The following is a 13,217-nucleotide window of genomic DNA, read 5'->3' on the forward strand; positions in this document are numbered from 1 at the left end:
GAATGTGGCCTTCGTAAGATAGCGTGGGATAAACCCATATCCCTTGGTTCTTAGCCTCCTTACAGGGAATGGGCGTTGGACCCAGGCATGATGGCCACCAATCCGCAGTCCAACTCAAGTTGCTCCCACCAATCCCCATTACCTCCGTCTTGGAGCCGTTAAGCTTCAGACAGTGCAAGTTCATCCATCCTGCCAGAGTCTGCATACAGGCCTTGAAATTAGATGCCGCCTTTGATGGTGCTTGGGACAAAGAGATCAACAGTTGGGTGTCGTCGGCGTAAGAGACTAACTCCACTCCATACGCTTGCACCACTTCTGCCAGGGGGGCCATATATAAATTAAACAAAGTTGGGCTCAAGGCCGAGCCCTGAGGCACCCCTGGTTCTAAAGCTATCGCTGATGATTTGAAGGAGCCTCGTTGGACCTGAAAGCTTCGGCCTGTGAGGAACGATTTCAACCATCCTAGCGTGGACTCAGTGACACCTGCTTTGTTTAGACACTGCAGCAAGATGGAATGAGCTACAGTGTCAAACGCCGCACTGAGGTCCAGCATCACCAGTGCCATGGTATGTCCAGCATCCGCCCCTTGACGTAAGGTCTCTGTCGCTCTCAAAAGGGCCGTCTCCGTAGAGAAGCCCGGTCGGAAGCCTGATTGAGAGGAGTGTAGGAGGCTGTTCTTCTCTAAGTGTGCCATCAGTTGAATATTGGCCAATTTCTCAGCCACTTTGGCTAGGTACGGTAGTAGGGAAATCGGTCTTAAGTGTTCAAGTACTTCATGGCTTATATTGGGTTTCTTTTTATGGGAAGAACTACAGCTTTTTTCCAATCTTCAGGGAGTATTTCGGAGGAAAATGAGACCTGAAGTACATGCCTGATGTAAGGTTCCAGCACCGTGAGACTCTCTCCCAACACCCTAGGTGGTGCCGGGCCCCGGGGGGAGCCAGATTTAATACCCTGACAGATGCTGCTAAGTGTCTCTGGAGGGGGAACCGAAAAAGCCTTCAGACAGTTCTCCACATTACTTGCCCCCGCAACCTCCTCAAAGTCAAGTCCACATTCCGTGTTGCCAGAGAAGGTTGCATAGATATCTCTGACCTTTCCTGCAAAGTAGTCAGCTAGTCTGTTACCGAGTCATTTTCTGGGGTATTAGTATTTACTACCACTGAGATCTCCTTAAAGATTTTAAAAAGTTCTCTCGAGGAGTTTTTTGCCTCCCCAATACGATTTTTATAGTGCCTGGCCTTAGTTCCTTGCAACATAGTTTGGTACTTTCTCTGTGCTTCCTTATAAGTTGTCTTCATTTGAGGGCAGAAGTCCACTCGCCATCTACGCTCTAGTCTTTTACATTCCGATTTAGCAGCCTGCAGCTCGGGTGTAAACTAAGGGGCTGACTTTTTTCCTCTGCTCCCTATCTTGGATAAGCAAATCGGGGCCGGCATATCTAGGGCCTTAAGAATGCGCCTCTCTAGTTTGCTATTTGCGCTTTCACAGTCCGCGCCTCCCGGTGGGCCCCCTTTCTGTAATAATTTATTGAAAGTGTCTTGTGAGAAGTGTTTCCATTTGCGTCGTGGGTAGCTCTTGTTATCCCCCCTGTGTGTGTCCGTAGCTGGAGTGTATATTTTAAAAGGGATTAGAAAATGATCCGACCAAGGTACAGGTAAGGGAGTAGCCACCCTCACTCCGTCCCAGCTTCCAAATACTGGATCCAGTAAGTGGCCATGCTTATGGGTCGGGTAGTGTTTTTCAGTTCTAATTGCAAGGCCAGCAATTCTTGCCTTATGTCTATTGCCTCCTTAGCTTGTTCATCTTCAAGATGGATATTAAGGTCTCCTAACACCAGGAGTCTACTCTTCCTTATGGCTAAATAAGCGACAGCCTCCACTAGACTAGTCTTAAAATCTTTAAGCCTTCCTGGGGGTCTATAAACGAGGATCCCCGGCACAGACTGTTGAGGTCCAAGTTTTAATGTGAAATGGCCGGCCTCACAGCTATCTATTTGTAGGGGAACTAAAGTACATTTGAGCAGAGCCTTAATAGCAATTGCAATCCCTCCACCCCTCCCCCCGGTCCTATCTAATCTGGATAGTGAGTTACTTGGCGGGATAGCTTCTATTATGCCAGGGTCGGAGTGTTCCCCTAGCCAGGTCTCCATTAGGAAGAGAGCATCCATCTTCTCATCCAGAAGGAGATCCCAAATCTGATTGTTGTGCTTGCTTAGTGATCTACAATTCAGCAAGCCTCCTTGGGTCCACCCATTGTCTGTCCCACTAACCGGTTCTCTCTGGCCTTTAAAGGAGCACAGTGAGCAGTTTCGGAGTGTTAGTGCCTCCATTGAGTGCCAGCAAGGTCCCGCATTAGATGGACATAGATCTAGCAGTTCTTGTCTCCCATATTGTATGTGGGTTGGCCTAGATTGCACAGGGGTCATAGCCCCGGGCCCCATCCGGCCGCGGACCTGCGCAGACGGGCTTAACTTTGGCGCAAATTCTGCGCACCTCCGTCGCGCCCGCGTCCGCTGCGCGGACGCTGTCCCATACACATATATAGGGGAAGGGGAGAGGCAGCTAGAGCGCTGACCTGACAACAATGAGCCCGGAAGTGCTGGGCTTCTCCTCACCCTCCGCATCAAACACCCAGAATGGATGCGGCGGACGGGGGCGGGAGTACAGTAAGTGAGTGACCCCCCGAGCTATTGAATCAGCCCAGAAGTAAAGTGCACGCAGTTTTAAAAACAAAAATACAAGATACACTATGTTTTTTGAAAATAGCAGGACAATTGCTATTGCATTAAAACGCTCTGACTCAGCGCCCACAGTGCAATACTTGCATCACAGAGCACACAAGCGGATAAAGTCAGCCACTGCCACCGGCTTACTCGTCTCCACCGCGCGACTGCGTTCCTCGCCACTTTTTATCAGGATCATGTACATTGCTCGTTGTTGTATACCAATCATAGACAAATTCCTATTTTTGGGCTTCCTTTGTAGTGTAGCTGGCTTTTGAGATTAATGAAGCTGGAGGGAAATACTAAGAAATCTAGTTATAGTGTAACATCATAATTTTTAAATAGAAAGGTTCCAGAGGCAATTTCCCGATCTTGGTCCCCGAGGCGTGTTTGTTTTATGTAACTGCTGCCTTTGTATTTCCTGCAGGTTACAGTATCTGTTTTCCGAGGTCGACCCTTAATGGTATTTTCCACTTTGACACAAAAAAGAAGTCTTTCTTTTGTTCCAAGAGACAACGGTCTTCTAAAATAGACTTACAGAATTAAAGCATGAGGAAGTATGGCAGCTGAGACTGAATGCGGTGATAAGACAAGCCTGGGAGGGCATTGCACTGCATCTGTCATCATATTCAATGGTTGGATGGGTGAGTGGATGCACGCATGACATATACATTCTTTTAAGCTGTACTCAATAGGCAGCCCCTAGCAACCACAGCATTCCTACTGTTTCCCGCACGTCTTCAAAAATGATGTGCTTCGGTTTCTTGCTACGGAACCCACATTGTTCACTTCTTGGAATCCGTATTGTCCTAGTGAGTCATTCAATTTGCAAGGCTTTAAATAGTCCTGAGGCTACTTTGATAGCATTTTTCATCCACCTAAAGCTACTGTAAGACTTGACATTGTACGGCATATTGGGCTGCGTTCTACACACTGTGCTTATTGATACTGTTACAAACATGGTCTTTAGTTATCAGGGGTTTCCACCCTATCAAAGTACCGACCCTAACTCTAGTCAGGGTGAGGTAAAAATAAGAATAATCCCTGCTCACCCTCTTGGTAGCTTGCAAGAGCATTCAGGCTGTTCCCCAGAGACAATGTGCTAAGTATTTGTACACACACCTCCAATAGCACAGTGAAAACAATATTTATATGAGTAAACCAGACCAAAATAAACTAAAATCCTACATACACAAATCAAGTCATGAAGTTTTCATTATTAAATAAAGTTCTCCTCTAAGGAAACAATTAGTCTCACTGGGGCAATTCATTTATTTATTTATTTGTGGGTTTGTATCACGCTTGAATCCACTCCCGAAGGAGTATCTCTGCGCCATGGACACACAAAGAAACACATATGAGCATAGCAAGTCATAAGGAAGGAAAATATTGGAGCGCAAAATGAAAAATCATATTACCCCTTAAACAAGAAAGTTTTCAACTTTTTCCTAAACATCAAATGGTCGGGACATTGTCTTAACATAAAAGGGAGAGTGTTCCATAGTACTGGCCCCACTACTGATAAGGCCTTACTGCCCTGTCTTACCTTTCTTACCCTAGGAACTCGTAGGAAAAGCTGATCACTCGACCTTAGAGTGCGGACAGGAACATACGGGACAAATTTCTCTGCCAAATAAGAAGGCCCAAGTCCATGTAAACTCTTATGGACTATACAACCAGTCTTAAATTTCACTCTTTGGCGGACTGACAACCAGTGCAGCTTTTCCAAGAGCGGTTTGGAAGGAGTCCTGGGGGGGACATTCAGGACTAGTCGTGCAGCAGTATTTTGGACTACTTGAAGTTTGTCCAGTACTTCTTCATTTAGAGCTACAATCATGCCGTTACAATAATCAAGACGACTTAGTACCAGGGCCTGCACCAAAGTCTTTCAGGTGGAATCGGGAAGTAGTGGAAATACCTTGTGGAGGAGTCCTATCACGGGAAAACATGATCCCACTAGGCTATTCCCATGCTGTTTCAGGGTCAGATCTTGATCCAGACGGACCCCCAGATTCTTCACCACCTGCTTTGGTTCAGGGACCGGGCCAAGGTCTGAAGGCCACCAGTCGGGAGTCCACTGCAGTTTAGCCTCTCCAAACAACATGACCTCTGTTTTTCCCACATTACACTGGAAAAAGTTAGATGACATCCATTGGGAGACTGCCTTCATGCCATCAGAGAACGACTGTTTCACCTGTGATGTAAGAGATTTAAATGGGAAGAGGAGCTGGGTATCATCTGCATAGGACACTGGTATAAAGCCAAAGGTTCTCATAATCCTTGCCAGGGGACCACATAGATATTAAAAAGAGTTGGACTCAAACACGAGCCCTGTGGCACCCCCTTGGTGATGTTAACCTCTGACGATCGAAAGTCACCAATGTTAATACATTGAGTGCGCTCAGACAGAAAACTCTTCAGCCAAGCCAGTGCCCTATCCTCTAACCCAATCTCTACAAGACGTCCCATCAAGATGTTATGTGATATCGTATCGAACGCTGCCGATAAATCCAGCAGTACCAGGACCACTGAAAAGCCCTTGTCCTGGTACATGCAGAGATTGTCCATTACCGACAGGAGGGCTGATTCAGTGCTGTACTTTGGGCTAAAGCCGGATTGCGAAAAATCCAGGCTTCCAGTCAGTTCGATACATTTTGAAAGATGTTTATTCACATATTTCTCCATGATCTTACTCGGTAAAGGGAGCAGAGATATAGGCCTCAGATTGGATAAGTCCGTCCATGGAATAGAGGTGTTTTTCCGAATTGGTCTCACCATTGCTTTTTTCCACTCCTGGGGAACACAGCCTTCACCATATGAAAGGTTGATAATGCCCTGAATCTGGGGACCAAGCACTCTAGCAACCATAGGCATGATTCTGGCTGGAATCTGATCTAAAGGGCTTCCACTTTTTATTTGACTCACCATATCCTCCACCTCTTTCAGAGATATGTTTGGGAATTTTGTGAGTATATCAGATCTGTCCCCTTTTGTATCAGAAGTTGGTATTTCAGGCTGACAGATAGGTGCCCTAGGTGAGTTGGAGTCTATAATTTTTTCATAGATTTTGTCGATTTTTTCTGTGAAAAACCTTGAAATGTCGTCATATAACTGCTGCGACGACATATCCACGCTTTCGCAGGGAGCTGGTTTGACGAAAGACTCCAGGATCTGATATAATATTTTAGGAGCGCTCCCAGCAGCTGAGAGTTGGGAAGCGATATAGCTTTTGCGAGCTACTCTAATCGCTTTATGATAAGAACTTAATGCTGTCCAATAGCACATTCTATCCATTTCCTGATGTGATGATCTCCAGGTCTTTTCCAACTTCCTAGCTGATCTTTTAACTGCATCGCTGCGGCGGCTTTTCCCGCTATGTGCGGCAATTTTTAAAAAGCCGCGTTACATGACGAGCTCAGCTCGTCATCCGCACACGACCACCGTGGCTGATGACGAGCTGAGCTCGTCATCCGCAGCGAAGAGGTTAAGGGCTCGTAAGTGGTCTGAAAACCAAACCTCTTGTTTTTGGGCTAAACGTGTTTTAAAGGATTTCATAGGGGCAATACGCTCCACAGCTATATGAATAGCTGACTCATACTTGCGTAAGGCCGCCTCAATATTTTCAGTGGGCGCTATGTTTGATGCGATAAAAGCCTCCTTAAAGGTCTCATAAGTCACCTTATGCCACTGTCTCCTCTTCTCTGATAATAGAGAAGGTTTATTAGAGGGTTTAGAGGAGTTGTGCATAGTAAAGTCTAAGATAAAGTGATCTGTCCAACTAACTTGTTTTGGTGTATACCATGTGATAGCAGGAAAGTTGGAGAAAACCAGGTCTAGAGTGTGTCCCGCTTGATGGGTGGGATCAGTATTACGTTGTGTTAGGCCTAACAGCGAAAGGTCTGTTAGAAGAGATTGGGTCTCCACACTATCCTTACACTCGCTATGGATATTACAGTCCCCCAACAAAAGAAAATCTTTACCTGGGTTGACATGTGGGGCCAAAGCCTCTACTAGGCTGATAGAAAATTTGGAGTAGGGACCAGGGGGACGGTATACTAAAGCCCCTTTCCAGCTGTTCTTTTCAGAGGTGCCAATCTTAAAAATCATCATCTCTAAATCTGTGGTACAATATTGATCAAATATAGTGAGGGTAATATTGTTCCTATATACTATAGCTACACCGCCTCCTATCTTAATGGGGCGGTCTAATCTTGCTATCTTGTATCCCCCGGGATCCCTAGAGTAATAACAGGGACTGAGTGGGGTTTGAGCCATGTCTCCGTTAAAAAGCAGATGTCAGAATCATGAGTTGAAATGAGATCCCAAACCTCTGTATGATGTTTAGATAGTGATCGTACATTACAAAGTAGGTTTTTCCACCCTATTTGCCTTTGATGTATTTTTCTATTTGGCGTTTCTAAACTTAACTCTATGCTATCACTGCTATATTGGGCTTGAAACCTACAATGACGGCATGAGAACTGTCCCTCCGGCGGTAGGCCCTCATTTCTCACACAGCCAATCTGAGGGGCTACATGTATATCTAACAACTCTTTCGAAGAGTAACTCACCCTTATCGAAGAATGATCAGCAAGGACCGGTAAAGATGTAGGAGTCATAGCCCCTGGCCACGTCCGATTGCGGACGGGCACAGACGGGCTCCTCTTTCGCTCGTGTTAGGCGCGTCCTTATGTGCACCCCATGCGCGCGACCGCTGCACGCTCAGAGTGACGAGAGGGCTAAATAGCCCTTCCTGTGAAACAACTAGAGCGCTAACCGCTCGTACAAGCGGAAGTGTCTGGCTCTGCCTGTCCGCCCTCCGCTCTACGGTACTAATTACCCAGTCGGACCGAGGCGGGCAGGCAGCAAATCAAGCACAGACTTCCTCAAATTAAATGCGCCCCAAATATCCTTGCTCGCACCTGGATTGCAGTGACAGTGAGTACTTTTAAAAGAATATGCGGCGATACAATTTAAAAATGTTTTCGAGTTTTAAAACGTAATTTCAGGCATCAATTAAACACTTCCATATAATGCAATGATCTCCAAGCGGTATCCAAGCGGGTCAGGGGAGACACTGCCACCGTCCTCCCTTACCGCACTGGGCCCACAGCTCCTCGCTGCCTAAATAGCCCTTCCTGTGAAACAACTAGAGCGCTAACCGCTTGTAAAAGCGGAAGTGTCTGACTCTGCCTGTCCGCCCACTGCTCTACGGTACTAATTACCGACTCGGACTGAGGCGGGCAGGCTGCAAATCAAGCACAGACTTCCTCAAATTAAATGCGCCCCAAATATCCTTGCTGGCACCTGGATGGCAGTGATAGTGAGTACTTTTAAAAGAATAAGCGGCGATACAATTTAAAAATGTTTTCGAGTTTTAAAACGTAATTTCAGGCATCAATTAAACACTTCCATATAATGCAATGATCTCAAAGTGCTTACAGGTATCCAAGCGGGTCAGGGGAGACACTGCCACCGTCCTCCCTTACCCTATTGGGTCAAGAATGATCAGGACAAATCCACATATACGGTCCCACGGCGAGGTAATGTGGGCCAGATACAGGACTCAGGCAGACCCCAGCACAGGGCATTGGATATGTAAAAATTTGACGGTGATGCGAGGTACAGAGGAGGTGAGTTGTAGCGAAAGCAGGTGATGCGTCAGTTCCTTACTGCTGGGGAGGGTCAGTAGTATGTTGGTGCTCAGGGACGGTTTGTTGCGCAAAGGAAGTGAGGCATCAATGTAGCAAGTGAGGCATCACTGTAGCAAGTGAGGCTTTGATTCTGGCAGGTGGCGCAGGGTCGTTGAGGCCCATGTACCACAGGTCAAGTCTTTGATGGCCCTGAGACTTCTAATGGGAGACATGCTCAACTAAAGCCCTTGCAGAAACCTTAGAAAGCAGGATGTAGAGAGCAAGGTCCAGTACTCTCACACCCAGGACAGACGCAGCAGGCCAATACGGCAATGCAAACAGCAAAGTGGCAGTCCTTCCTGGCAGCCCAACCCCTTTTCTTCTTGGTAGAATGCCGTCAGTCCCAAAGTGTTCCTTCTATATGATGTCAGAGGTCTAATACTTATATCCATTCTAAACTTTGAAGTAGAGGGACTACAAAGACAGGTCTTTGTAGTGCACAAGACCCTGCCCTTCCTGGCCCTGGCTCTAGAGGCACTCTGGGGGTTGGAAACGTATTTTTGCGGGGACAGGCACAGCCCCATTCAGGTGCACGTGTCAGGTGCTCCCACCACTCTAGCTGTTGATGGGCCATCAGGATATGTAGGTCACACATCAGCTCCCTGTGTGTGCGACTGTCTAGAGTAAGGTCACAGAGCCCAACTATCATGCTACCCAGGCGAGTATTCTAGGGACAGGCAGAGGCATAGGATGCTTAAGTAAGAAAATGCCAAGTTTCCGACTGTGTATTTTCAGCACTGCAATTAAAAAAAGGTCACCTTCACTAAAAGGTGTGTTTGTAACTGTGAGTCCAGAGACACCAAACTTCAATTTTCGATCTATTCACACCCAATTGGAAGGTACACTGGTACAATGTTACCAGGTAGCTCCAATGCTAACCTATGGGAGAGAAGAGCCTTGCTGTAGTGAAAACCGAGTTTAGCAGTTTTTTACTACCAGGACATACAAATCTCACAAGTGCATGTCTTACCTCTTAAATCCACTGCGCCCTTCCCATGGGGCTACCGAGCATCTACCTTAGGGGTGTCTTGCATGTAATAAAAGAAAAGATTTGGACCTAGCAGGTGGGTTCACTCACCAGGTCGAAATGGCAGTTTAATCTTCCTACACAGGCACTGCGATGACAGGTTTGCGATGCTACTCATTTGGGTGGCACAATCAATGCTGCAGGTCCACTAGTAGCATTCGAGTTAACGGCCTCGGGTCACACATAGTGCACTGTACTAGGGACTTTCTAGTAAATCAAATGCGCCTAATATGGTGAAACCAATTTCCATCCAGTTTTAGACACAAAGCACTTGCACTTGAACACTGGTCAACAGTGGCCAAGTGCCCAGGGTCCTAAAGCAAGCAAACATGAAAGTCAGCAAACAGTCAGAACAAGAGGTCAGGAGCAAAAATACCGGGGAAACCACGCCATAAGATGCCAGCTCTCACAGTTACATTGCTGTAGTCAATATTTTTAACCTGAATGATTTCCATTTATATTTATTGCATGTAAATGTGCCAAATCTCAATCCCCAGTAAATTTTTTCCTGTACCATGTTTGACACCCCTGTTCAAGTCAGGGTTAAACCAACAAACTTCAGACTATTTATTCCAGCCGAAGAACAGAACTGCAGCTCTTCAGTAAGACATAGTCAGAAAGTAAGCTCCCAAACCAGACATGTATTTCAGCTTCAAAAGCTGTTTATCTCTGGTTAACAAAAATATGTCGAAGTTGTCCCTGTAAATGTTCTTTCTGTTTGGTTTGATTACATGTCACTGATAATGCAACAAAGCAGCTCAAGGGGCTAAGGCATTTGCTGCAAAAATCATTGTAGAATGTATGACATGTGGCTGTCTAGGAGAAAAATCTGCCCTGGAAAAAGCTTTAATGGCATCTTCACATTGGTACCAGCAAGCAAATCTGCCTTTCACCACAAAGCCAATTCACCTAAAATTATTTTAAACAGTATCAAGCGATGACATTTCCCGAAGTTATTGGCTGAAAACATATATAGAGTAGTTCACAGGTATTCTAATGCTTTGCTGATTGGCATGGTAATCATGAACTTTATATATTAATTACAATTACTGTAGCACCAAATCAAGTTAGTTTTCATTGGAAGATTATGTTCCATTCCCTCAGGTCTGCTTCAGGGTGAAAAGTCATGTAAACCATAGAGTTCTGAGAGTAGCTCCCTGTGCCACAGCTCACCAGGGGTCTTGTAGCACTGTCCTGTCACATGTACAGGACACTTTGAGGATATTTCTGAAGTTTTTTACCACCAATAGCTTACAGATAAGTCCGTATATGAGGGAAAAGTGAAACTAAGTCCTATTACTGATCCTCTGGCAGAATCCAAGGCTGGCTGCAATCCATGGCACGGGCCCTGTTAAGAAATAGTTTCAAAGGAAATGTTGAGATCTGTATCCAGATGCAGCGTAGACATGAGTACATGATGTTCAGACAGATACTGAGAATTAGAGGAGGAACTGCCCTCTACTGAGTGTTCTACGTGACTCTATGTCACTGCTGCCGACAAGTTTCAAGACCTGGGCTTCCTATGTACAAACCACTGTAGCAGGGCTTTCAAGTTTCCTGGTTCCATGTGTCATTAAGTCATCTAGGTGAGGCTCTCTTTTAATATTTTGTTATTTGCATTCATGAAACTGTAAAGTGATAAACAGGCTTACATATACCAGAATGGAAGTGTGCATGTCGGTATGGTTGACCTTAAACAGCCAGCCAAACCGACATGCGCATTTACAATGCACCTACCACACCTCCTCCCTGACTGCTGCTGACCCAGAGGATGGCCACGTCTTCCATTGACTCAACAGACTCAACTGAGTAAGTTGAAAATAAAGTGATAATAAAATAATTTTATTATAATGTTATTTTTAATTCACTGGCTGATGCTCCTCTGCCATAATGGAGTAGCCACCCTTGCAAACAATCCAATCGGTAGGTTATTAAAAGACCAGGATCTGGGGGCGTGGCTAGCAGCCGAGAAGTACGGCCGCAGCCTAGAGAGGCTCCTAGCTCCTGAAACAGAGCTCGATCAATCCGATCACTTATCCGTGATCCCACCAACCCCAAAGTTCACGGGACCACGTTGGACGGAGTGCTGCGCTGTCCGGTGTCCTTTCCTGGATCCTGCAACCTTGTATGCAGCAATGATGGCCATGAAGTGTAAGGGCCTGACAGCGTGCGGCAGCCAGGACCCACAGTACAGCGGGTAACCAGGGAAGACGGAGTGCGCACCGGACCGGAGGAGGGTGTGAGGGCCGGTGATCGGAGAACCCCCCCAGGCGCTCCTCGTGGAGGGGGTGAGTGGTGGCGGCAGGCAGAGTCTGCATCTAAGGAGTTGCGGGGCATGTGAGCAGCGGCAATAGGCAGATCTGCGGAGGGCGGATGGCCGCCATTAGAAGGCTGACAGGAGGCCTCGTGCGTGCCAACAGGCTGGCGGCCTGGTGTGAGGCGGACTGCGCAGTGCAGACCTTGCACAGAGGGGGACAGTGAGACACCGCAGCGTCACCGATACCAGTGGCTGACCGGCGCTGATGCCCCGACAATCACCACTCGGCAGTGGCGCTCAAATATAACAAACAACATCAACAAAGGGACAAAACAATAAGAAGAGAAAACGATCTGATACAGCGGGTGCGGCTTCCCATGCGCTCCTGTAACGTACGCATACCGCCACCGACGCTGGGTGATGCGCAGCTGTCGCTTGGCTCCCATTGATGCAATGCACCAGTCTACAGAATTGATCCACCTATCTGGACGGTCAGGGGCCATATCCTGCTGCGGGGGAGCCGCACTGGCGACCAGACTCTCGCCTGATCTGCTGCTGGGCTGTACCTGTGTGGCTGCCTGCCTATCAAAAACATTATTAAGTCTCCCCCCTACCCCCAGGACTGGGACATTTACAATCGCTGTTTTGCAGGGGTGCAGCTGAATAACCTCTGGAAGACTGCTGTGGGAGTCCTGTATTGTGTGCGCTTCTGTCCTCCGCAGCTATCATGAGTGGCAGGAACTCAAAGGGGTCCTTTCCTGGATCCTGCAACCTTGTATGCAGCAATGATGGCCATGAAGTGTAAGACAAGCTCGACAAATTTGCATTCACCAGGTCCCAGGACACAGTGAATGACAAAGACACGCCTTCACCTGCAGGAGCGGCCGGAGGTGCCGCGCAGGAAGTCACCCTGCAGGATATCATGGCAACCCTGAACAAGGTGGACTCCAAAATTGGGACCCTGGCGGTTGACCTGGCCTTAATTTGTGCGGATTTTAATAAATTGTCCTCCAAAATCTCAGATGTTGAGACTACGACAAAGGCTCTAACCTCCGACATTTCCGCCCTTAAAAACAAGTGCACCAACTGGAGGTAGGTAACAAGCTACTCCATGCCAGTCTTGAGGATCAGGAGGGACGCTCGAGGAGCAATAACATTCACCTAATTGGCGTGCCGGAATCAACAGGGGGGCTGGTCCTGGACCTGTTTGTGGAGGACCTGGTGATGACTCACCTTCAGCCAAAAGGCCTATCCAATTTTTTCTCTGTGGAGCGGGCTCATCGGGTCCCAGGTGGTAGACCCAAGCCGGGGGCGACCCCGCACCCAATACTGACGCTTATATTTAACTTCTGAGACCGGGACGCAATCCTGCAAGCTGCCCGGAAGGCCTCACCTATCCTCATTGATAACGCCAATATTACAATCTTCCCGGACTATACTGCGGCAGTCACGCAAGAACGGCAAACCTTCCTGGCTGTGAAGAAGGCCCTTAGGGACCGGGAGATAAAATACTCC

Source organism: Lissotriton vulgaris, chromosome 11 (genome assembly GCF_964263255.1).
Source record: "Lissotriton vulgaris chromosome 11, aLisVul1.2, whole genome shotgun sequence".
Classification (NCBI taxonomy): Eukaryota; Metazoa; Chordata; class Amphibia; order Caudata; family Salamandridae; genus Lissotriton; species Lissotriton vulgaris.